The sequence below is a fragment of the Rhinoderma darwinii genome, chromosome 1 (assembly GCF_050947455.1).
Source record: "Rhinoderma darwinii isolate aRhiDar2 chromosome 1, aRhiDar2.hap1, whole genome shotgun sequence".
Taxonomy (NCBI): Eukaryota; Metazoa; Chordata; class Amphibia; order Anura; family Rhinodermatidae; genus Rhinoderma; species Rhinoderma darwinii.
Window position 1 is genome coordinate 238,967,177 of NC_134687.1, and position 23,476 is coordinate 238,990,652.

The 23,476-nt window shown below is 45.3% G+C and overlaps 1 protein-coding gene across 1 annotated transcript in view; it reads left to right on the forward strand.

Annotated features, from left to right (window-relative positions):
- The window catches only part of MAST3 (microtubule associated serine/threonine kinase 3), a 311,223-nt gene that overhangs the window by 85,796 nt on the left and 201,951 nt on the right, over positions 1 to 23,476 (forward strand). The window lies entirely within an intron of this gene.

Below are 23,476 nucleotides of genomic sequence, written 5' to 3' on the forward strand. Positions count from 1 at the left end.
TTTGAAAAACAAAAACTTCAGGCGTTATGAGTAAAAGTTGTTCTTTTTTTTAAAGCTGGTCATCTTGCGCCACTCATCTCGGGATATCTCGAACCAAGAGGAAAGGACGGACACATCAGGAGGTCAGTTATTAAACTTCTAAACGGGAAATGTAGGGTACACGTAAGAAGGGTGCACGTAAGAAGACCAATGCCTGCTGAACTGACTCTCAGTGGACCCTCACTAATGACAAATTTATGACATATCGAATTGGTATACCATAAATGTCCTTCATGGAAAAACCCCTTTAACACTAGTACAACAATTTTGACAAATCAAAGTCAACTAAGCTCTGGTATAATAAAATAACAAAGGCAAATGATCCTCGTGTTATTAGCAATGCACTATAATGCATACCTAGTATAGTCATAGACATAAGTAGAGAGTGTCATGCATTCTAAGGAAACTGAATACTGTCCATATTTCATTCATTTGGGGGTCTTAACGTGCGTTCGGTCTTCCTGTGTGTTTCCCAGTGACCCCTAGGCCACATAGCATATGCATTAATGCTATGACAGCGGCAGATTGCCAGCAGAGCAAATCCTACAGTAGGAAATGTCACATACAAGGGGAGGGATGTCCCTCTCTCCCACAGAGCAGTGGCTGAAGATGTAATGAGGATAGGAACAAATCCATGGCGTTTCCAGGGAAACACCATCCAGCTCCCGGCTAACAGGAAAATAAGGGGTATAGTCGCTGTTGACTGATCACAGCCTTAGCAGAGAAAGGGAAACTCCATGCAGACAAGAGAGATTAACTCATTCACAGCTCTGCATGCGGGCAGACAGAAATGAGTTACGCTCCGTCAAATAGGAGAATGTACAGGAAATAAAGGACAGTGTAAGCATTGTTACTGCATACATTAAATGGGCGCAGGACAAGGAGAAATAAATGTAACAAGTTATTGTATTTGATTATGGCCAGTCAGGGGGTCTTTTTTCAGCCCATGTCTTACCTGATACCGTCTGTACCACTGCCCACAATATAAGGAATGCAACAAACTGATTTGTAAAATATTTTTGTACAATAAGATCCATTCCAAAATACGAAACGTTAAAAAATGAATTTTTCGAAGCGACTAAAGATCCTCTATTGGGCCCAGATTCTGACACTATTATAGTGCCCAGCCACAACATTGTGTGTTAGACCCAGCGAAGGACATCTTTCTGAAGCTGACAGTGTGTTAGACCACATGCTGCTGGAGTTTAGCACTTTATTGGGTTATTTCAGTAGTTCTTTGGTCTGTGTTTGTGCAATGATAGCAGAAGAGTTTACCATGAAGTGGACATGGACCAGTTCACTATTGCTGAGACTTGACCCTCAGAACCATTTTCTCTGGTAGGTCCAAGAAAGTCCAATCCATTACTAGATATGGGACATCAACTGAGTACATCAAAAAGTCTACCACTACTCCTCATACTATATGCATGAAAACATGTACCCTAAGGCGTCATGCACGCGGCCGTCTTAAAGCTACGTTTTGTACAGAGCCATAATATGGCTTCCATTCTAGTGCATGGGGCTTTTACTGTAGCTCTGTATGCTTCCAGGCTCAGTGTACATGACTCTGCTGTGTGCATGGGGCCTAAAATAAACCATCACATTAGTAACATGCCAATAACAAGCCGCAAAAGCCAGTGACTCAGAAAATCAATACCGATTAAATATCAAATTCATAAATTGTGTTTCCTTGCTATATGAAATTTTGCTGCATGAGAAATAATTCTCTTATAGCAGAAATTGTAATTAGAATAAATGTAGCTTACATTTATATAAAGGTTTATTATTATTTTTTTTAAATATTCTTTTCTTATTCATATTTAAATAAAATTATTTTTCATTTAAAAGTTAACGAAAGTATCAAAATTATATTTCCCCTAGATGTAGCATTTAGGCTGCAAACAGTAATTTGACTGAGGTCCATCAACACATTGCCAGCTCTTATTGAGCTCCAATTATTATCTTGGATCACAGCTATTTAGGAATGGACTGCTTGCCCATTTCCAGCCGCTCACAATTATTGTCCGTAACTTCTCTGGAGACAATTCTGTCCTCTTATGAACTCTCTGAGTGGCATCTGGACTCCAACAGTGGAACAATAAGCCACCAATAACACTCTGTACTGTAAAACCAGATATGGATCATGCATATACTTATAATACTACTGAAATTAACTCTGCCTATACGGTTGCACTGCAAAGAAAATAGCAGTAGATGTAAAATGCATTTAGGAACAGTACAGCTCAGCATGCCGCATATACTAAACAGAATATGTAGTTTAATTTGCAGACTGGTTTGCCATTACTTAGTAACACATCATACGTGAGCTGCATATCTGTGACAAAAATGTAGGGGTACGTTTACACATTGCAGATTCTGTCCGGATTTCCAGATTCCACTCCTAACTCCGGAGAGAAATTCATGCAAATAGGGATTTTTTTTATGCCCCATTCACACGCTCCAATAAAAATCTACATGGAATAATGGCAGTGCCATGGCTTTAATAATAAACCTGCTGAAGATTATTTAAGTGTGCTAAAAAGCCATGTATTAGCTCCAATGAACTTCAATGAATCTGATCCACGTGCAAATCTACATGCAAATCCGCAACAGAAATACAAGTTTCAGCTGCTGAATTCTGCCGCAGATTTTCCTATTGCAAATCCTGACTGTGAACATACCCTCATGCACACAACCGTAGCCATGTGCACGGCCGTGATTTTTGGGTCGGACGGCCGCGGACTGTCACCCGCCGGCCGCCCGCAAATCGTGGGCCGTGCACATGGCCACGTGCATTAATTTCTATGAGCCTGGACCACAAAACACGGCCGTAATAAGACATGTCCGTTTGTTTTGCCTTCCAGGCTCCTGGGCCATGCACAGACCGTGGAAACCACAGTCGTGTGCATGGGACCATTCAAATGAATGGGGCCGCTATTCACCTGCAGATTTGTCATCTGTGGCCCGCGGGACACAGAGCCGCTAGTATATGCTCTGCTCTGGAAATCTGTGGGATTCCCTGACATCGTTGTCCATATATGGACAGTGTTATCAGGGTCTTCCCCAGAGCGGAGTCCTAGGCAGAGTGCTAGTATAGGCTCTGCTCCAGGACACTGTGAAATCCCCCGACATCGCTGTCCATATATGGACACATGATGTCTGTGGCTTCCCCAGAGCCGGAGTCCCGGACAGAGCGCTAGTATAGGTGCAGCTCCGGGACTCTGTGGAATTCCCTGACATCGCTGTCCATATATGGACAGTGTTGTCAGGGTCTTCCCCAGAGCGGAGTCCCGGGCAGAGCGTTAGTATAGGCTCTGCTCCGGGACTCTGTGGAATCCCCTGACATCACTGTCCATATATGGACAGCGATGTCTGGGGCTTCCCCAGACCTGGACAGTGGTGTCAGGAGCACAGCTGGAGTCCCAGTAGGAGTGCTACTAGCGCTCTGCCCGGGACTCCAGCTCTGGGGTTGCCCATGACATCTCTGTTCATATATGAACAGTGATGTCAGGAGCAGAGCTGGAATCCCAGGCAGAGTGCTAGAAGTGGCTCTGCTCCAGGACTCCAGCTCTGGGCAAGCCCCTGACATCACTGTCCATATATGGACACTGATGTCAGTGGCCTCCCCAGAGTTTCGGAGCAGAGCCTATACTAGTACTCCACTCTGGGACACTGGCTCTGCGGTTGCCCCTGACATAACATTCCGGTCCAGGAGGATCCCCTGACGTCACTGTGTATGGACAGTGACATCAGGGGCTCCCCCAGCAGAGGAATCCCTGGTCAAAGCGTCGGCAACGCTCTGGCTGGGGATTCCACTCCTAGAGGGAGCCCCTATTGAGCTATCTACTGGGGGTGTGTGAGGCACTATCTACAAGGGGTGTGTGGCATTATCTACAGAGGGCACTGTGGCAGCATCTACAGAGGGCACTGTGACAGCATCTACAGAGGGGACTGTGCCAGCATCTACAGAAGGCACTGTGGCAGCATCTACAAGGGACACTGTGGCAGCATCTAGGGGTGTGTGGCATTATCTACAGAGGGCACTGTGGCTTATCTACAGAGGGCACTGTGGCAACATCTACAGAGGGCACTGTGGCAACATCTTCAGAGGGAACTGTGACACTATCTATAAAGCGACACTTAAACTGTAAAACTGGATTGTTGAAATAAGCACGTGGGGAAATTAAGTTTAAACCTAGCGCTATTATTATTATAGTAATGTAGTATTGTTATAGTAATGTATTATTATTATAGTAATGTATAATATTAGAGTAATGTAGTATTTTTATAGTAATGTAGTATTATAGTAATGTAGTATTGTTATAGTAATGTAGTATTGTTCTAGTAGTTCAAATAACTAATTGATAAAGACTAATTTTGTATTGTATCAAATTTGAAAGTAAAGCGGCCCGTCAACTTCACATTTTTTCTATATGTGGCCCACTTACCCGGCCGAGTTTGAGACCCCTGCCCTAAGGCATAATTTAATCATTTACAGCATCTTTGAATCTTTTAGTGAAAATCAAGAATGCCTGCCTAAATGGGACAACCTCCTTATTTACGGTTTATGTTTATTCATGTAACATAATATGGCATCCTCATGAAAACGAACACGCTTCTTCCTCTTCTTCTTCTTCTTCTTCTTCCTAGTTAATACATGTAAACCAGGAGGCAATTAGATCTAATTCTGTGTTCTGTGTTCTCCATCCTGAGTCAAATTTACAATTTCCCCTGCGCAGTGCAAGAGGATGAGGGACATTTAGTGGAGCACTGAACAGTACTTGCCCCCTGTAGATAGTGCCCCACATATAGCCCCCACATATAGCCCCCCTGTAGATAGTGGTCCACATATAGCCCCCACCCACTGTAGATAGTGCTCCACATATAGCCCCCACATACAGCCCCCCCTTTAAATAATGCTCCACATATAGTCGTCACATACAGCCCCCCCACATACAGCCCCCCTGGTAGGTAGTGCTCCGCATATAGCCCCCACAAATAACCCCCACATACAGCCCCCCCCCCCCGTTGCATCGTTGAAAGGCACTGATTGGCAGGCTGCCTTACCCTGTCAATCAATGACGCAAGCGTGATGACAACGAGGTAGTGACCCATTACAGGAAATGCTAGAAATGGTTTTCATGTTCTGGAACACTTTCTGCAACACCACACGTTCGATACTCTGGACATGAATTTCAATTTGTTGCTTTAGTTTGGGCACTGTATGGGGATTACTTTCACAAACCCGACCCTTCAGGTTACCCCACAGATAAAACTTGCACAATGTTAAGTCTGGTGACCGTGGAGGACACAATACCTTTGCTCGCCGCAGGTTATTTTATGAATGCTGCATGAACTCAGCACAGGAATGCGTGTGACGTATATCAAGTTGCCCCATCTTGTGGAAAGAAAAAATACTCACGCTTGTGATCAGTTAACTATACATAGAATTGCTCGAAGATGTCTACACGGCTGTGTTCACATTTTCCTAAAAATTATTTGGGCCCGCAATTCATGTACCCATAACAGCGCACCAAATGCTGATATTCAGATCATAAAGTGGCTGCTTGTGCAGCTCGTGTGAATTTTCTGTGTGCCAGTACCTATTGTTCTGCGAATTAACACACCCGATTAGATGGAACATGATATATTGCAACGGGTCCAAATGGCCATCTAGGATCATATCCAGTGGCTAATTGTATTACTCAACACACTTCTGTTTATTATGTATGGCTTCAGGAGAAGCGAATTCTGCAGAAGTGCGCCTGCTGCTGGGATCATTTTAGCATTGATTTCTTATGACTTTTCATAATGCTCTCCTGGAGCTCTGCAACAACGATGGGTATCTGAACAACCGGTTTTAATTTTTTTTGGCATCGGCTATGGATCCTGTGTTACGCCACTTCTGTATCAAACCATATATACTGCTTTTTGCTGAAACTGGAAGGTACGGAAATTGACCAGCAAAACAGTCCTGTGTTTATTCGAACAAACCTGTGCGTACATAGACTTCCACTATCGCAATGCATTGTTGAATTGATTACGGCATGTTGGTCACACTCACGCAGGTGAAGGATTTGATGGGCTATCTTAATTTTTTAAACTGCCTGATAAAATAAAGCTGTGCTCTGATTGGTTGCTATAAGCAACAAAGACAATTTTAGGGTATGTTGACACTGCCTTTTTTCGTCCGTTTTTCGGTCCGTAAATGCCCGAAAAACGTACGAAAAATAGGAACAGAACGCCTCCAAACATCTGCCCATTGATTTCAATGGGAAACACGGCGTTCTGTTCCGACGGGCTGTTTTTAACAAAACGGCCGCGAAAAAGAAGTGCAGGTCACTTCTTGGGACGTTTTTGGAGCAGTTTTTCATAGACTATTGAAAACAGCACCAAAAACGACCGTAAAAAATGCAGCGAAAATGGCGAGTGGCTTAAAAAACTTCTGAAAATCAGGAGCTGTTTTACCTTAAAAACAGCTCCATATTTTCAGACGTTTTTGAGTTTGCGTGTGAACATACCCTTACTGTAAGACAGTTTTGATGAATGAGGCCCGATAAGCATTATCCTATACAAACCACACAAAGGAATCAGGTTTAATTTTTTTTGTTGCCCACCCTGTAGAATCCCTTATTCTTATTTCTGTTATAATCCATTTATTTTCTGAAATACTGATCTTTTCATTTTCGAAGAACCATCATGTTTTCTCTCATTGGCTTCTCTATCAGTAAGTTCCTGCTTTTATCACTTAGGCTGAATTCACACTACAGCGTACGTCGTATGCATCGGGGGAAAGCTCTCGGCGCATATGTCAAACATATTCATAGATCCGCATTTACCCGACGAAGGTCAAAAGTGTCCTTTTGGGCTTTGTCAGGCTGGTATACGTTGGTATACAAAGATGGTGGTCACTTTGTGTCACATGGTCTGTTGCTATGCCACAGCCCCAGGGGCGTAGCTAAAGGCTCATGGGCCCGGGTGCAAGAATTCAGCTTGGGCCCCCCTACCCCTCCCCAGCACCACCATCATCATCAGACCCCTGCGCGCTCCTATGCCCAGACGCCTTGCCCAACAGCCCCCATAGTATAATGCCCCCACACAGTTAATGCTCCCATAGCTGCCCCCACACAGTTAATGCTCCCATAGCTGCCCCCAATATCAGCCCCCCCATACAGTATAATGCCCCCATATGTGCATAATTACTTACCTATCCCCGTTCCCACGTCGAGTGGAGGATCCTTCGCCTCCTCCGGTGTGTACTATGAGTGACTCAGCGCAGGAAGGCGCGATGATGTCGCTACATCCCGCCTGCCTGCGTCGAGCCGCTCACGGCACAGGGAATGCTGGATCAAGGAGATGTCAGCTCCTTGATCCAGCATTGATTGGAACCGGGACCTCGGTGAGTGACTCACGAAGACACCGGGGGACGCGACCCACAGTGTAGGGATGTCACGATACCAAAATTTGGACTTCGATACCGATACTTCGTTTACTTTGCCAACAGTAATAAAAAATAAAAAAAAGTTCTTCCATTTTCTGATGTGAGGCACGAGGTGTGATGATGAATTTTGAATGTGCCTCACATTAATAGTAATTAACCCCATCATGTTTCTCAGCCATAATGGGTTAATGTGTGAGGTACATGATGGGGTTAATTACTATTAATGTGAGGCACATGGAGGTTAAATTCATCATCGCACCTCGTGCCTCACAATTAGGCCCCATGCACACGACCGTAAATAACCTCCATTCACTTTCATTGAGCGCGGACACATTTCCGTAGCGCTACGGATGGGTGTCCGTGCCGTAGAAATGTTCTGAAAATTATGGAACATGTCCGTCCTTTTGCATTTTGCGGGCCGTTCTCCCATACTTTGTATGGGAGCACGGCCCGAAAATGCGGGTGGCAGTCGGCGGCCGGCCGTGCCCGCAATCGCGGGCCCTGATTGCGGGCACGGTCGTGTGAATGGGGCCTAAGTGATAGAAAGCAATTTTTATTTTATTTTTTTACAGAGTACACATCATAAATGATGCAAAAAAATAGTTGTGCAGGTTATTACGGGCGCGCCAATACCGATTATGCGTATGTTTTATGTATTGAGACTTATTTTAATGTTTATTATAAAAAAAGTGTATGTGTATTTTCTTATTTAACATTACTTTGTTTTTATTTTTAAACTTCAATGTACTGGCCTATAGCTATACGCCAGTACATTAGCCTGTGTACGGATAGTACACAGGCAGTTGTTAGGACATACCTCAGTATGCCCTAACAACAGGAAATATGGTAGGACAGCCCTGGGGTCCTTCAACAGACCCTGGGCTGTCTGCCCATATATGGTATGTCCCTTAATCGCATCACAGGAATTCCCTGTGACGCGATCCAGGGGCATCCCCCCTTCTCATTTTCCCCTGAATGCTGCAGTCAGCTTTGATCGCAGCATTCAGGAGAATAGCGGCGGAGATGAGAGGTTTCTCTGATCTCCGCCGTTATAGAGCGGGGCTGCAGCTGTGGAATACAGCCATTGCCCCGCTCCTGATATAAGTGCGCGCGCGGTCAGCATGTGGAAATGCGGCCGGCGCTGCACTAATGAGCGGCAGTTCAGGCATTGAGGACAGAACATGGGGGTGTTTTGTAGCGTGCCCACCATGTTCTGTCTTCAGTGCCGACGCTCATTAGTGCAGCGCCGGCCGCATCACATCATCCTGACGGCGCGCACATCTCAGGAGCGGGGCAGTGACTGTATTACACAGCCGCAGCCCCGCTCTCATACACTCATGTGTACTATACTGTATTGTGCAGTTTGCGGTGGAGGAGGAGGGGGGGGGGCGGTCTGTGATTTAACGCTCCCCCCTCTCCACCGCATACAACACAATACATTACAAGGCATCACATACATTACATTACATTACAATACATAACGTTACAACACAATACATTACATTACACTGCAGCTTACCTGGAGTCCTCCGCACCGACTCTTCTGCTCTGTCTGGAAGCTGTGTCACGTGACAACACGGTCACATGGTACCCGGAAGTGCCGGCTTCACGGCACAGAAGATTTAGTTAGAAAAAATGCTGTATGGCAACGGGGGCCCGTGGGCCCCCCAGGCTTAGGGGCCCGGTCGCAACTGCGACCGCTGCGACCCCTATAGCTACGCCACTGCACAGCCCCCTGTTATTGTATTGATAGGGAAAAATTAATACGAGTCTATTTTTTATAAGAAGAAGAATAATGCAAAAAAGGCAACAGTATTCATTTAACCCAAAGGCCATTTTACAATTTTGTAGCTTGCATCCAGATGGCAAACATACTGCATCCTAAATGTAAGCAACATGTACTATACAAGCAAGTGAAATTTCTTTAACTCAATGCGATATATAAAAACATTAATACTGTATGTATAGCGGATGTCGCGTCGCCAGTGTATGTGTGGAGCAGGCTCAGGAGCTGAACCCGGTCCATACGCAGTGGGTGTCATCTGTATTCATACCTCCCAACCGTCCCGGATTCAGCGGGGCAATCCCGAATTCCGGGCGGTGTGCTGCTATCCCGGGCAGCCGCGGGGTATGTCCCGCTGTCGACTGTATCTGCGTACTCAGGACACAGATACAGTTGAAACCATTTCTGAAGCAGGGAACCGTCAGCTCCCTGCTTCAGAATTAGTTCAGAGCTCCTCCGCTCGCCGAGGACTCCACAGGCACAGAGCTACATTAAGCGCTGTGCTCAGGGAAGCCCTTGACGTCGCTGTCCATATATGGACAGTGACGTCAGTGGCTACTGATTGAGCAGAATCCCCGTTGCCGATGATCTTGCTTGGGATTCCGCTCCTAGAGGAAACCCCTGAGGTCACTGTCCATATATGGACATTGACGTCAGGGGCTCCACCTAGAGCGGAATCCCCGGCCAGAGTCGGCAACGGGAATTCCGCTCAAGGAGTAGCCACTAACATCACTGTCCATATATGGACAGCGACATCAGGGCTTCCCTCTAGGAGCGGAATCCCCAACCTATACTTTGGCTGGGGATTCCACTCCTAGAGGGATTCCCAATGGCACAATCTACAGGAGGGGTAGCGCTATCTTCAAGGGGGGGTGTGGCACTATCAACATGGACACAGTGGCACTATATAGGGGCACTATCTACATGGGCACTGTGGCACTAGCTACAAGGGCATCGGCACTTTATATGTTGGCACTGGCACTAGGCGCAGCTTTGGTGCATTATATTGTATGGGGGCAGCTATGAGGGCATTATGGTGTATGTGGGCAGCTATGGGGCATTATACAGTATGGGGACGCTATGGGGGCATTATACTGTATGGGGGCATCTGTGTGAGCAATATACTGTATGGGGCATTAAACTGTATTGGGCAGCTCTGGGGGCATTATGCCGCATGGGAGAATTTTTTTGGGCATTATACTGCATGGGGGCATCTGTGTGGGCATTATACTGCATGGGGGCATCTGTGTGGGGATTATACTGTATGGGAGAATCTGTGTTGGCTTTATACTTTATGGATGCATCTATGGGGCATTATACTGAATGGGGCAACTGTGGGGCATTATACTGTATTGGGGAAGCTATGGGGGCATTGTACTGTATGGTGGCAGCTATTTGGCATTATACCGAGTGGGAGGCATTGTGGCAGCATGATACTGTTTTGGGCTGAACCATGTGTGTATGGGCGTGGATTGGGTGGAATTAGAAGCGTGGCTTAAAAGAAAATAAATTTCCGTTTTCTGATACTTGAAAGTTGGGAGGTATATGTATATTACAGCTGACACACCGCTCTATTGGCCTGGTTTGGATATATCTCCCATGCTGGACGTTTAACCACTTAGATACCGCGTTCAATAGCGACTACGGCATCGAATCGGTTAGATGGGGGGCACCTTCTGTCACCACATCAGCCCACCCGCAACACGATCATGCAGTGCCGGGGCCAGTCATGAAAGCCGGTAGCCTAATTAAGGTCCCCAAGTCTGCCATCTAAGTACTCCCTATTAAGCTCTGCCTCAAAGACATTAGAAAGGTTTTTTTTTATTCCGTCCCACAAAAAAGTGTTTCAAAGTTTTTCATTATATGGTGCCATTAAGAAATAAAGTTTGTCTCACAGAAAATAAGCCATCGTGCAGCTGTGTCAATGAATGACTGAGAGATGCAGGTCCCAGCTCTAGGATCCGCCCCTACTGTATATCAAGAACGGAGGTCAACCAAGCTACCGATTCCAGACAGGTGACTAGTGGAGAGGGGACCGAGCATGCACGAGTCTCTCTATTTTATTGTATGGGAGTTACGGAAACAGCCGAGCAGCGATTGCTTGGCTGTTTCCGTAAATCCCATGGAATAGAATGGAGAGAGTCGTGCGGGGCATCCTATCCACTAGTCCTTTGGATAAAGGCCCTTTTACACCGGCCAATAATTGGACAAACAAGTGTTCATATGAGCGCTCATTCCCGATCATTGTCCTGTGTAATCTTCTGTGTGATCTGCTTGTTTATGCGGCCAATAAAATGCTCGATAGTCAGCAGCACATCTCCCTGTGTAAACAGGGAGATGTGCTGCCGACATGATGGAAATGTATGGGGAGGAACAATCGTAGTAACTATCGTTCGTCCCCAAACATTACCGATCACAGCTCTATGTGAAAGGAGCAAACACGCGCCGATTGACGAGTTGTCTTGTCGATTGGCACTTGTTTTCACAGCGTGTAAAAGGACCTTTAGTTGGGAATACCACTTTAAACCGGTAAACTTTTGATAATGGTGGCACGACAGCCTGTTACCCATTCATTTTTAACTGACTTTTGTTGGTATGTCATATTTGTACTTCCTATAAACTATAAAAATAAAAAATGTTAGCTAATTTCATTAAATACATGCAATTTATATTTATAAAGGTTAGTTACTTTGCTTCAATTAAGCACAGCAGCGTTGGGAAAAAGTCTGCTGCAAGTAGTAGACATTGCACCACCTAGTGGTATCAATACAAAACACATAACATGTAAAACCATTCAAACATAAAAAACAATAAAACCAGTATCTTAATGTAATAATTAAGCCTTAATATGTATGGGATTATAATACATGCCACTAGTATTTCTGGTCCTTGCTGCCAGAATTAGGAATGTGGACCCAAGGCTGGATCATAGATTTTTGTGTATTTAGGTCCCCTGCAAACGCTGCAGATTTTGTTGCAGATATTATGCTTACTGCAAAAACAACTCCATTGAGGTGAATGGAACTGATTTTCTGCAACAAAATCTGCAGCGTGTTCAGGAGACCTTATAGTGTTTGTGTTTTTTGTGTGGATGTATAGGAATTTTAGTCTGTTCGATTTTTCCTTCAAATAACTTTTCTACCCAAAAATGTAAAAATGGTCGTATATTAGTAAATCAGAATTTAGATAGATAACTAAAGTTTGTTAATTAAATATTTTATATTTAGGCCTACACAGGCCAAAAACTCTTACGCAGATCACGCTGGCAATTGCATTCTGTTGTGCAGTTTTTGTTAAACTTGAAGTATATGGGTGTAAATCCCCTATAAAATGGCACCAGGGCCAAAAGCACCCTAAAAACACCAGAAATGCATTTTGTGGAGACAACTTAAAGATGCTCTGTCACCAGATTATAAGTGCCCTGTCTCCTACATAATGTGATCGGTGCTAATGTAGATAACAGCAGTGGTTTTATTTTTGAGCAAGTTATGAGCTAGATTAGATTTATGCTAATGAGTTTCTCAATGGACAACTGGGCGTGTTTTTACTTTTTACCAACTGGGTGTTGTACAGAGGAGTGTATGAGGCTGACCAATCAGTGACTAATCAGTGTCATACACTTCTCAACCGTCTCGCGGGAGAAAGAAGGGACATGCCCTATCTTAGGACGTTTACGCCTCTGACCTCCCATTGACATCAACGTCGCAAAAATCGGCGTGCAGGGAGAGGAAAATCTGCCTCAAACTTCCAAACAGAATTTTGAGGCAGAAATTCCACCTGCAAAAAACTTAGTGGGATCATAGCCTTAGGGCAGGGGTCTCAAGCACGCGGCCCGCGTGCGGCTTCTGAGGCAGTCATCTGCGGCCCGCGGGACACAGAGCCGCTAGTACATGCACTGCTCCGGGACTCTGTGGAATTCCCTGACATCGCTGTCCACATATGGACAGCGATGTCTGGGGCTTCCCCAGATCCGGAGTCCCGTGCAAAGCGCTAATATCGGCTCTGATCCGGCACTCTGTGGAATTCCCTGACATCGCTGTCCATATATGGACAGTGTTGTCAGGGTCTTCCCCAGAGCGGAGTCCCGAGCAGAGCGCTAGTACAGGCTCTGCTCCGGGACTCTGGAAATCCCTGACATCGCTGTCCACTTATGGACAGCGATGTCTGGGGCTTCCCCAAAGCTGGAGTCCTAGGCAGAGCACTAGTATAGGCTCTGCTCCGGGACTCTGGGGAATTCCCTGACATCGCTGTCCTCATAATGACAGCGATGTCTGGGGCTTCCCCAGAGCCGGAGTCCCGTGCAGAGCGCTAGTATCGGCTCTGCTCTGGGTCTCTGTGGAATTCCCTGACATCGCTGTCCATATATCTACAGTGTTGTCAGGGTCTTCCCCAGAGCGGAGTCCCGGGCAGAGCACTAGTAAAGGCTCTGCTCCGGGACTCTGTGGAATCCCCTGACATCGCTATCCACATATGGACAGCAATGTCTGGGGCTTCCCCAGAGCTGGAGTCCCAGGTAGAGCGCTAGTATAGGCTCTGCTCCGGGACTCTGTGGAAGCCTCTGACATCGCTGTCCATACATCGACAGTGATGTCACAGGCTTCCCCAGAGCAGGAGACCCAGTGATGTCAGGAGCACAGCTGGAGTCCCAGGAAGAGTGCTACTAGCGCACTGCCCGGGACTCCAGGTCTGGGGTTGCCCCTGACATCCATGTCAATATATGGACAGTGATGTCAGGAGCAGAGCTGGAATCCCAGGCAGAGTGCTAAAAGTGGCTCTGCTTCAGGACCCCAGCTCTGTACAAGCCCCTGACGTCACTGTCCATATATGGACACTTATGTCAGTGGCTTCTCCAGAGTTCCAGCGCAGAGCCTATAATAGTACACTGCTCCGGGACACCGGCTCTGGGGTTTCCCCTGATATCACATTCCCGTCCCCTGACGTCACAGCGTATGGACAGTGACGTCAGGGGCTCCATCAGCAGAGGAGTCCCCAGCCAAAGCGTCGGCAACGCTCTGGCTGGGGATTCCACTCCTAGAGGGAGCCCCAATGGAGCTATCTACTTGGGGTGTGTGGTATTATCTGCAGAGGGCACTGTGGCAGCATCTGCGGAGGGCACTGTGGCAGCATCTGCGGAGGGCACTGTGGCAGCATCTGCGGAGGGCACTGTGGCAGCATCTGCGGAGGGCACTGTGGCAGCATCTGCGGAGGGCACTGTGGCAGCATCTGCGGAGGGCACTGTGGCAGCATCTGCGGAGGGCACTGTGGCAGCATCTGCGGAGGGCACTGTGGTAGCATCTACGGAGGGCACTGTGGCAGCATCTACAGAGGGCACTGTGGCAGCATCTACAGAGGGCACTGTGGCAGCATCTACAGAGGGCACTGTGGCAGCATCTACAGAGGGCACTGTGGCAGCATCTACAGAGGGCACTGTGGCAGCATCTACAGAGGGCACTGTGGCAGCATCTACAGAGGGCACTGTGGCAGCATCTACAGAGGGCACTGTGGCAGCATCTACAGAGGGCACTGTGGCAGCATCTACAGAGGGCACTGTGGCAGCATCTACAGAGGGCACTGTGGCAGCATCTACAGAGGGCACTGTGGCAGCATCTACAGAGGGCACTGTGGCACTATCTAAAACGGGGCTGTCGAATCTTGACATGTGTGTCTGCCAAACACTGCTAACTGAGCCGCCGGACTGCATTTAGCGACACTTAAACTGTAAAACTGGATTGTTGAAATAAGCACGTGGAGAAATCTCTCAAATTTTAAACCTAGCGCTATTATTATAGTAATGTATTATTATTATTATTATTATTATTAGGGCTAGTTTACACGAGCGTGTGCGTTTTGCGCACGCAAAAAACGCTGCGTGTTGCATGCGCAAAAGGCACTTAACAGCTCTGTGTGCCATCCCCGTATGATGCGCGGCTGCACGATTTTCGCACAGCCGCCATCATTATGACACTCCATTTGGATGTTTGTAAACAGAAAAGCACGTGGTGCTTTTCTGTTTACATTCATAGTTTGACAGCTGTTGCGCGAATCACGCGCGTCACACGGAAGTGCTTCCGTGTGGCATGCGTGATTTTTACGAACCCATTGACTTCAATGCTTGTGTGATGCGCGAACAACGCACAAATATAGAACATGTTGTGAGTTTTTCGCAGCGGACTCACGCTGCGCAAAAATCAGGGACTGTCTGCACTGCCCCATAGACTAAGATATGTCCATACGACAAGCGTGAAAATCACGCGTGTTGCACGGACGTATATCACGCTCGTGTAAACGATCCCTTATAGTAATATAGTGTTATAGTAGTTCAAATAACTAATTGATTAACAATAATTTTGTATTGTATCAAATTTGAAAGTAATGCGGCCCGTCAACTTCCCATTTTTTCTATATGTGGCCCACTTACCCGGCCGAGTTTGAGACCCCTGCCTTAGGGTATGTTCACACACAAACTCAAAAACGTCTCAAAATATGGAGCTGTTTTCAAGGGAAAACAGCTCCTGATTTTCAGAAGTTTTTTAAGCCACTCGCGATTTTCACAGTGTTTTTTATGCCCGTTTTTGGAGCTTTTTTCTCTAGAGTCAATGAAAAACGGCTCCAAAAACGTCCCAAGAAGTGACCTGCACTTCTTTTTCGCGGCCATTTTTTTACGCCTAAAAAACGCTCCGTCGGAACTGAACGCCGTTTTCCTATTGAAATGGGCAGATATTTGGAGGCGTTCTGATTCCGATTTTTCGGCCGTTTTTTGTCCGTTTACGGATGGAAAAACGTCTGAAAATAGACCGTGTGGACATACCCTTACTGCTCACACTGTGAATCGCGGACACACTTGTAGCAGCGGTTCACAGTATAAGGGTATGTTCACACGCAAACGCGAAAACAGCTCCTGAATTCCAGACATTTTTGCAAGTACTCGCGTTTTTCGCAGCGTCTTTTACGGACGTAATTGGAGCTGTTTTTCAATGGAGTCAATGAAAAACGGCTCCAAAAACGTCCCAAGAAGTGACATGCCCTTCTTTGACGCGGGCGTATTTTTACGCGCCGTCTTTTGACAGTGACACGTAACATTACAACTCGTCTGAACAGCGTGTAAGAAATGCACACATATTTGGTATCGTTAAAGTCGGCAGAAGTTGCCAAATATGTATTCAGGTGTGTTTACCCAGTGGCATGCACCAGATATAAAAAAAAATATCACCTAAAATCACACATTCACATTTTTTTTAACCCCTTAATGACCGGGCCATTTTGCACGTTAATGACCAAGGATTATTTCTTGTTTTTTCACGGTCGCATTCCAAGAGTCGTAACTTTTTTTTTATTCCGTCGACATAGCCGTATAAGGGCTTGTTTTTTGCGGGACGAGTTGTATTTTGTAATTGTAGCATTTTTAGATGCTTATAATGTATTGATTAACTTTTATTAACTTTATTTTAGGAGAGAATTGAAAATAAGCAGCTATTCCAGCATTAATTTTCACGTTATAAATTTACGCCGTTTACTATGCAGCGTAAATAACATGTTAACTTTATTCTATGGGTCGGCACGATTATGGGGATACCAAATATGTAAAGGTTTTATATGTTTTTTCTACGTTTGCACAATAAAAACCCTTTTAGAAAAAAATTACTTGTTTTTGCATCGCCGCATTCCAAGAGCCGTAACGTTTTTATTTTTCCGTCAATGTGGCGGTATGTGGGCTTGATTTTTGCGGGACAATGTGTAGTTTTCATTAGTACTATTTTGGGGTACATAGGACTTATAGATTAACTTTTATTTTATTTTTTTGGGGGGGAATGGGAGAAAAGAGAGAATTTTGCCGTTGTTTTTTGCGTTTTCTTTGGACGCCGTTCATCCGGCGGTTTAATTAATGTGTTCATTTTATTGGTCAAGTTGTTACGATCGTGGGGATACCATATATGTGTATGTGTGATTTGTTTTGACAGTTTTACTAAATAAAACCACTTTTTGGGCCAAAAAAGTAGTTTTATTTGACTTTGACTGTAATTTTTTTTTTTTTTTTTTTCACAAACTTTATTTAACTGATTGTCATTTTTTTTTTAAGTCCCATCAGGGAACTTCACTATGCGATCTGTTGATCGCATATATAATGCTTTGGTATACTTAGTATACCGAAGCATTATTGCCTGTCAGTGTAAAACTGACAGGCAACCTATTAGGTCATGCCTCTGGCATCGCCTAACAGGCAGATGCTGAAGACAGACCTGGGGGTCTTTGTTAGACCCCCGGCTGTCATGGAAACCCGACGGCGACCCCCGATTTGTTTGCGGGGGCGCCGATCGGGTGACAGAGGGAGCTCCCTCCCTCTGTCAAACACATTAGATGCCGCTGTCACTATTGACAGCGGCATTTAATGGGTTAAACTGCCGGAATCGGAGCGTGCTTCGATTCCGGCAGTTGCAGCAGGAGCCAGGCTGAGTATAACAGCCGTGCTCCTGCCGCTGATCGCATGGGTACGCTGTCAGTACCCGCGCGATCACAGGACGGATATATCCGTCCTCCTGCGCGAACTAGCAGCTGCTGAGGACGGATATATCCGTCCTTCGGCGTTAAGGAGTTAACTTTTTTTTCCATTTTTCCTTCCATATTTTAAAAAAAAGTTAAATATATACATTTTTTTACACAATATGGAAGCCCAATATGTTCTGAGAAAAACAAGACCAAATACATGTAGGTTGGAAAAATAATAGAACAACAATTTGCTTTTAAATTGGCACATGGCTAAATCTTAAAAGTTGGCCTGGTCAGGAAGGGGGTAAAGCTCCTGGTCAGGAAGTGGTTAAAGAGGTCAGCGTGCCTGACTAAAACAGATTGTATAACTGAGGCTAATGAGACTACATGGTGACATAATGAACAGCCTCCTCTTGTAGATAGTGCCACTCAATCCCCCCTGTAGATAGTGCCACACAGCCCTCATTGTATATAGTCCCACACAGCCCCCTCTTGTAGATAGTACCACACAGCCCCCCTGTAGATAGTGCCAAACCCTCCCCTTGTAGATACTGCGACACACACCCCTCCGTAGATAGTGCCACAAAGCCCCTCCCTGTAGATAGTGCCACACAGCCCCCCCTGTAGATACTGCCACACAGCCCTCCCCCTTGTAGATAGTGGAATACCAGTGTGTTAAATATTTACCTGCAAATTGAAATTTGATGAATTCTGATTTTATGTTTCTCACTGTTTAATATCTTAATATTTTTTCCTTATATGTGTTAGTAATCAATTTTTTTTTAAACTAAGTTTATGTGAATGACCGCTATTATTAGCTACTATTAATGTCTAAAATAAAACCAATTATTAAAATAGAGGCAGGATTTCAAAGTGGTGACTAGTTCATTTAAATAGGCACTGTATTTTGAACAAACTTCGCATAAATCAATAGTACAAGCGAACATAGGAACATTTGTAATATATCTTATTAGAGAAAAATGACTTTCTTCACTAATCAGGCTCCTCCCCCCTCCTCCTTAGGTATTAAATGACAGGGAACGTTGGCTGTATGACGGGCGTTTTTTCAACGGCTGTCACACGGCTGCATTAAAACTAATGCATGTCTATGAGGCTATTCACACGGCTGTTTTTTTTAACATGTCCTATTTTTGCCCGTTTTCCCGGATCCCTCAATAGACTCAAGTCTATGAGGGACCTGTGAAAACGGGCCCCGCACGGGTGCAAATCGGCCGTGAAAAACAGCTTTTTTTCACGGCCGATTTGCACCCGTGCGGGGCCCGTTTAACACTCTGTCGTGTGAATGTAGCCTTAATGTTGTGAATACAGCCTTAGGCCTCATGCACACGACCGTAAAAACTCCCGTTATTACGGGTCGTAATTACGACCCGTAATAACGGGCTCATAGACTTCTATTGGCGACGGGTGCCTTCCCGTTTTCTCACGGGAAGGTGCCCGTGCCGTTGAAAACGATAGAACATGTCCTATTTCAGGCCGTAATAATGGCACGGACAGTCCATAGAAGTCTATGGAGCTCTCGTAATGACGGGTGGCTACATGTGTGCACCCGTCATTACGGCAGCGTTGCTAAGCGACGTTAGTAAATAGTCACTGTCCAGGGAGCTGAAAGAGTTAACTGATCGGCAGTAACTCTTTCAGCACCCTGGACAGTGACTACCGATCAGTATAAACCTGTAAAAAATAAAAATAAAAGACGTTCATACTTACCGAGAACTTCCTGCTTCCTCCAGTCCGGTCTCCCGCCCGTTGCCTTGGTGACGCGTCCCTCTCGACATCCGGCCCGACGTCCTGGATGACGTTTCAGGCCATGTGACCGCTGCAGCCAATCACAGGTCAATCACAGGCTGCAGCGGTCACATGGACTGCCGCGTCATCCAGGGATGTCGGGCTGGATGTGAAGAGAGGGACGCGTCACCAAGACAACGGCCGGGTAAGTATGAATTTCTTTAACTTTTATTACAGAAAAGGCTGTCCCTTCTCTCTATCCTGCACTGATAGAGAGAAGGGGCTGCCGATTAGTGCAGTGCTATTTTGCCGCCAAAAACGTGCCCGTAAATACGGGTGGAATACGGGTGACACCGGACCCGTATTTACGCCAGTATTTACGGGTGGGAAAAAATACGGTCGTGTGCATGAGGCCTTACTGTTCACTCACTCTCCATTTACTGCTTTTTCTGTCTCCAGACAAGACCGAATATCAGCTCACTGAAGGATCAGGTTACATGCTGCCTATAGAAGTCTGTGGAGAAGGTAGTGGGAGGAGGGAGCAGAAGCAGAGTGAGAAAGAGAGGCAGAAAGAGACAGTGCTGTTGCTGCAGCAGCTTCCTAGTAAGTGTTATATCTCACCGCAGCGAGATATTACACTTACCCATTTTACCCCTAAAGTATTGTAAAAAAATAAAAAGGTAAACGTTATTGGTATTGCCCAGTGTTGTAAGTACCGCTGTAGCAGCCAAAGTGGCTGCTACAGGGACTGCAGCATGAGGGGGGCCGTGCCGCCCACCGACATGGCCCCCCCATGCCCGGTGGCGCCAAGAGCAGCCACTATAGATGCTGCAGTGGTAGCAAAGCCACATTTAATACTATTGTACACTACGGCAGAGCATACTTGCCAACTGTCCCAAATTTGCCGGGACTTTCCCGAATTTACAGAGACAGTCCCGGCTGCATCCTTACGGTATCCTGTAAGGTAGATGTAGAAACAGAGTATAGTCAAGCAATAAATGGGGCTAATCCCCTGCATCCTGAGCCTGCAGACATGCATCAAGGCCCACAGCGAAACATAACTTAAAAGAAACTTTGAAAAAGGAAATGAGAAAAAAAGAACGACAGAGGGGGGAAAGGAAGGGACGAGTTCCGTTGTTAAGTGTCATGACTGAAGAGCACATCAAGAGGCTACGATATTAAAATTTTGGAGACTTTTTAATCACTTTTCAGTATTTCAGTTTCGAGATGAAGTGAGCAAAAAACAGTGAGGCCCCATTCACACGACAGCAAAAAACCTCAGTTTTTGCGGACCGCAATTGCGGTCCGCAAAAACGGGGCCATTCACTTTCATTGAACACTGACACCTTTCCGTAGCACTACAGAAGGGTGTCAGTGCCGTGGAAATGTTCCGGGAATTATGGAACATGTCCGTTCTTTCGCATTTTGCGGGCCGTGCTCCCATACTTTGTATGGGAGCACGGCCCGAAAATGCGGCTGTCAGTCAGCAGCCGGCCGTGCCCGCAAGCGGGCTGTGATTGCGGGCACGGTCGTGTGCATGGGGCCTGATTCTGGCGTTTGTTTTTTTTGTTTATGGCGTTCTCTGTGCGGGTTAAATTATGTCATACTGTAATAGTTTGGACTTTTACGAATGCGGTTTTATGTTAATTTATTTTCATTTTTGTGTTTCAATAATTTTTATTGAAGTTTTACAAGGAAATGTAAACGGTACATCAAGCAATACAAAAGAAAAACCTAGACGGGGGCATTCCCTGTAGATCAAATCATAACATACTATTATAATTCAAGACTTGTTTATTTATTTTTTTGCATTGTGTTTGGGGGAAAAGGAGAAAAGGGTTTTTTGGTTTTTTTTAACTGTATTTAACTTTTTTTACTAGTCCCCCAGGGGACTTGAACCGCTTGCATCATATACTGCAATACTACCGGTAATGTGTTGCATTATATCCTTATGCTCACAGTCTCCAACGAAGCCCTGCCGCAGGGGTTAAAGCGGGATCTCGCTCATTATACTGGAGTGTCGGCTGTTACACACAACCGTCATGCTCGCTCTATGGAGCCCGCTCCATACTCTCCTATCCGACCTCCGCCGTATATATACGGCAGATGTCGGGAAGGGGTTAGAATATAATGCTATTTAACCTATTAAGAACAATTTTAAAGAATTAGGCTACTGCCTGTGCCATGCGCATCACAGGAAAGACAGCGGGAGCTCAGGGAGTTAAATGCATGGCTTAAGTCTTGGTGTAGAGGAGAAGGCTTTGGGTTCCTAGAGCACTGGGCTGACTTTTCATTGGGGTACAAACTGTATTCTGCAGATGATTTGCACCTAAATGGAAGGGGGTCCGCTGTGCTGGGGGAGAGAATTCTAGCTGGGGTGGCGGAGTATTTAAACTAGGGCTGAGGAGGGAGGTCAATGTAGAAAATAAAGGGGTAGTCAGGTCAGAGAGGGGTCAGATTATATTGGTGGGGGAGAAATAGACTTTGGGGAGAGGGCTAGGCAACAAGATAAGGAGATCCTTTTGTTACAAAACAACATGTCAAATAATCACATTTCTGATACTAAATGTGAAAAATTTAAAGGAAGGAAAAAGTTAAAGTGTATGTTCACAAATGCCAGAAGTCTAGCAAGCAAAATGGGGGAACTGGAGGCCTTGGTACTGGAGGAGCATATAGATATAGTTGGTGTTGCTGAAACATGGCTGGACACTTCACATGACTGGGCTGTAAATCTACAGGGCTTTACACTGTTTCGGAAAGACCGGACAAATAGGAAAGGTGGTGGTGTATGTCTGTATGTGAGACGTGATCTGAAGGCGAGTGTGAAAGAGATATTAGAGGGTGAAGATTGTGAGGAGGTTGAAACCTTGTGGGGGGAATTACAAAGGGAGGTAAACACTGAAAAAAAAAATGTTGGTGTAATCTATAGACCCCCCAATATAACTGAGGAGATGGAAGTTCAGCTATATAAACAGATTGAGCGGGCAGCAGAGGGGGGTACTGTAGTGATAATGGGAGATTTTAATTACCCAGATATTAATTTGGTGTCATGGTTCAGCTTCAACTGCAAAGGGGAAAAATTTCCTCAACCTGTTGCAGGAAAATGTTATGGCCCAGTTTGTGGAAGACCTGACAAGTAGTGATGCTCTGTTGGGTCTAGTCATTTCTAATAATACAGAGCTCGTTGGGAATGTCACTGTTTTAAGAAGGCCAATTTCCCCAGGATGAGGGCTGCAATTCAGGATATAGACTGGGAACAACTAATGTCAAATAATGGTACAAATGATAAATGGGAGATCTTAAAATCTCTTAGGTAATTATAGTGCAAAATTTATTCCTATAGGTAACAGGTATAAACGACTATTATTAAACCACACATGGCTTACAGATTCTGTAAAAAAGGGCATTTGACAATTACAAATCTGAGGGTACAGCTCTAGCATTTGTAAATTACAAAAAGCTTAATAAAATCTGTAAAAAAATTATAAAATCAGCAAAAAATACAAAATGAAAGGCAGGTGGCTAAAATAAATCCCAACATTTTTTTCAAAATGCAAAACAGTCAAGGTCTGAACATGTAGGACCCCCAAATAGTGGTAATGGGGAGTTGGTGACAGGGGATCAAGAGAAGGCAGAGTTACTTAATGGGTTATTTAGCTCTGTATATACAACAGAAGAAAGAGCAGCTGATGTAGCCAGTGCCAGTGCTGTTAATACATCAATTAATATACTGAATTGGCTGAATGTAGATATTGTCGAAGCTAAGTTAAATAAAATAAATGAGCACAGGGCTCCGGGACCAGATGGTTTACACCCAAGAGTTCTTAAAGAACTTAGTTCAGTTATTTCTGTCCCCCTCTTCATAATATTTAGAGATTCTATAGTGACTGGTATAGTGCCAAGGGACTATCGCAGGGCAAATGTGGTGCCTGTTTTCAAAAAGGGCTCTAGGTATTCCCCGGATAACTATAGATCAGTAAGCT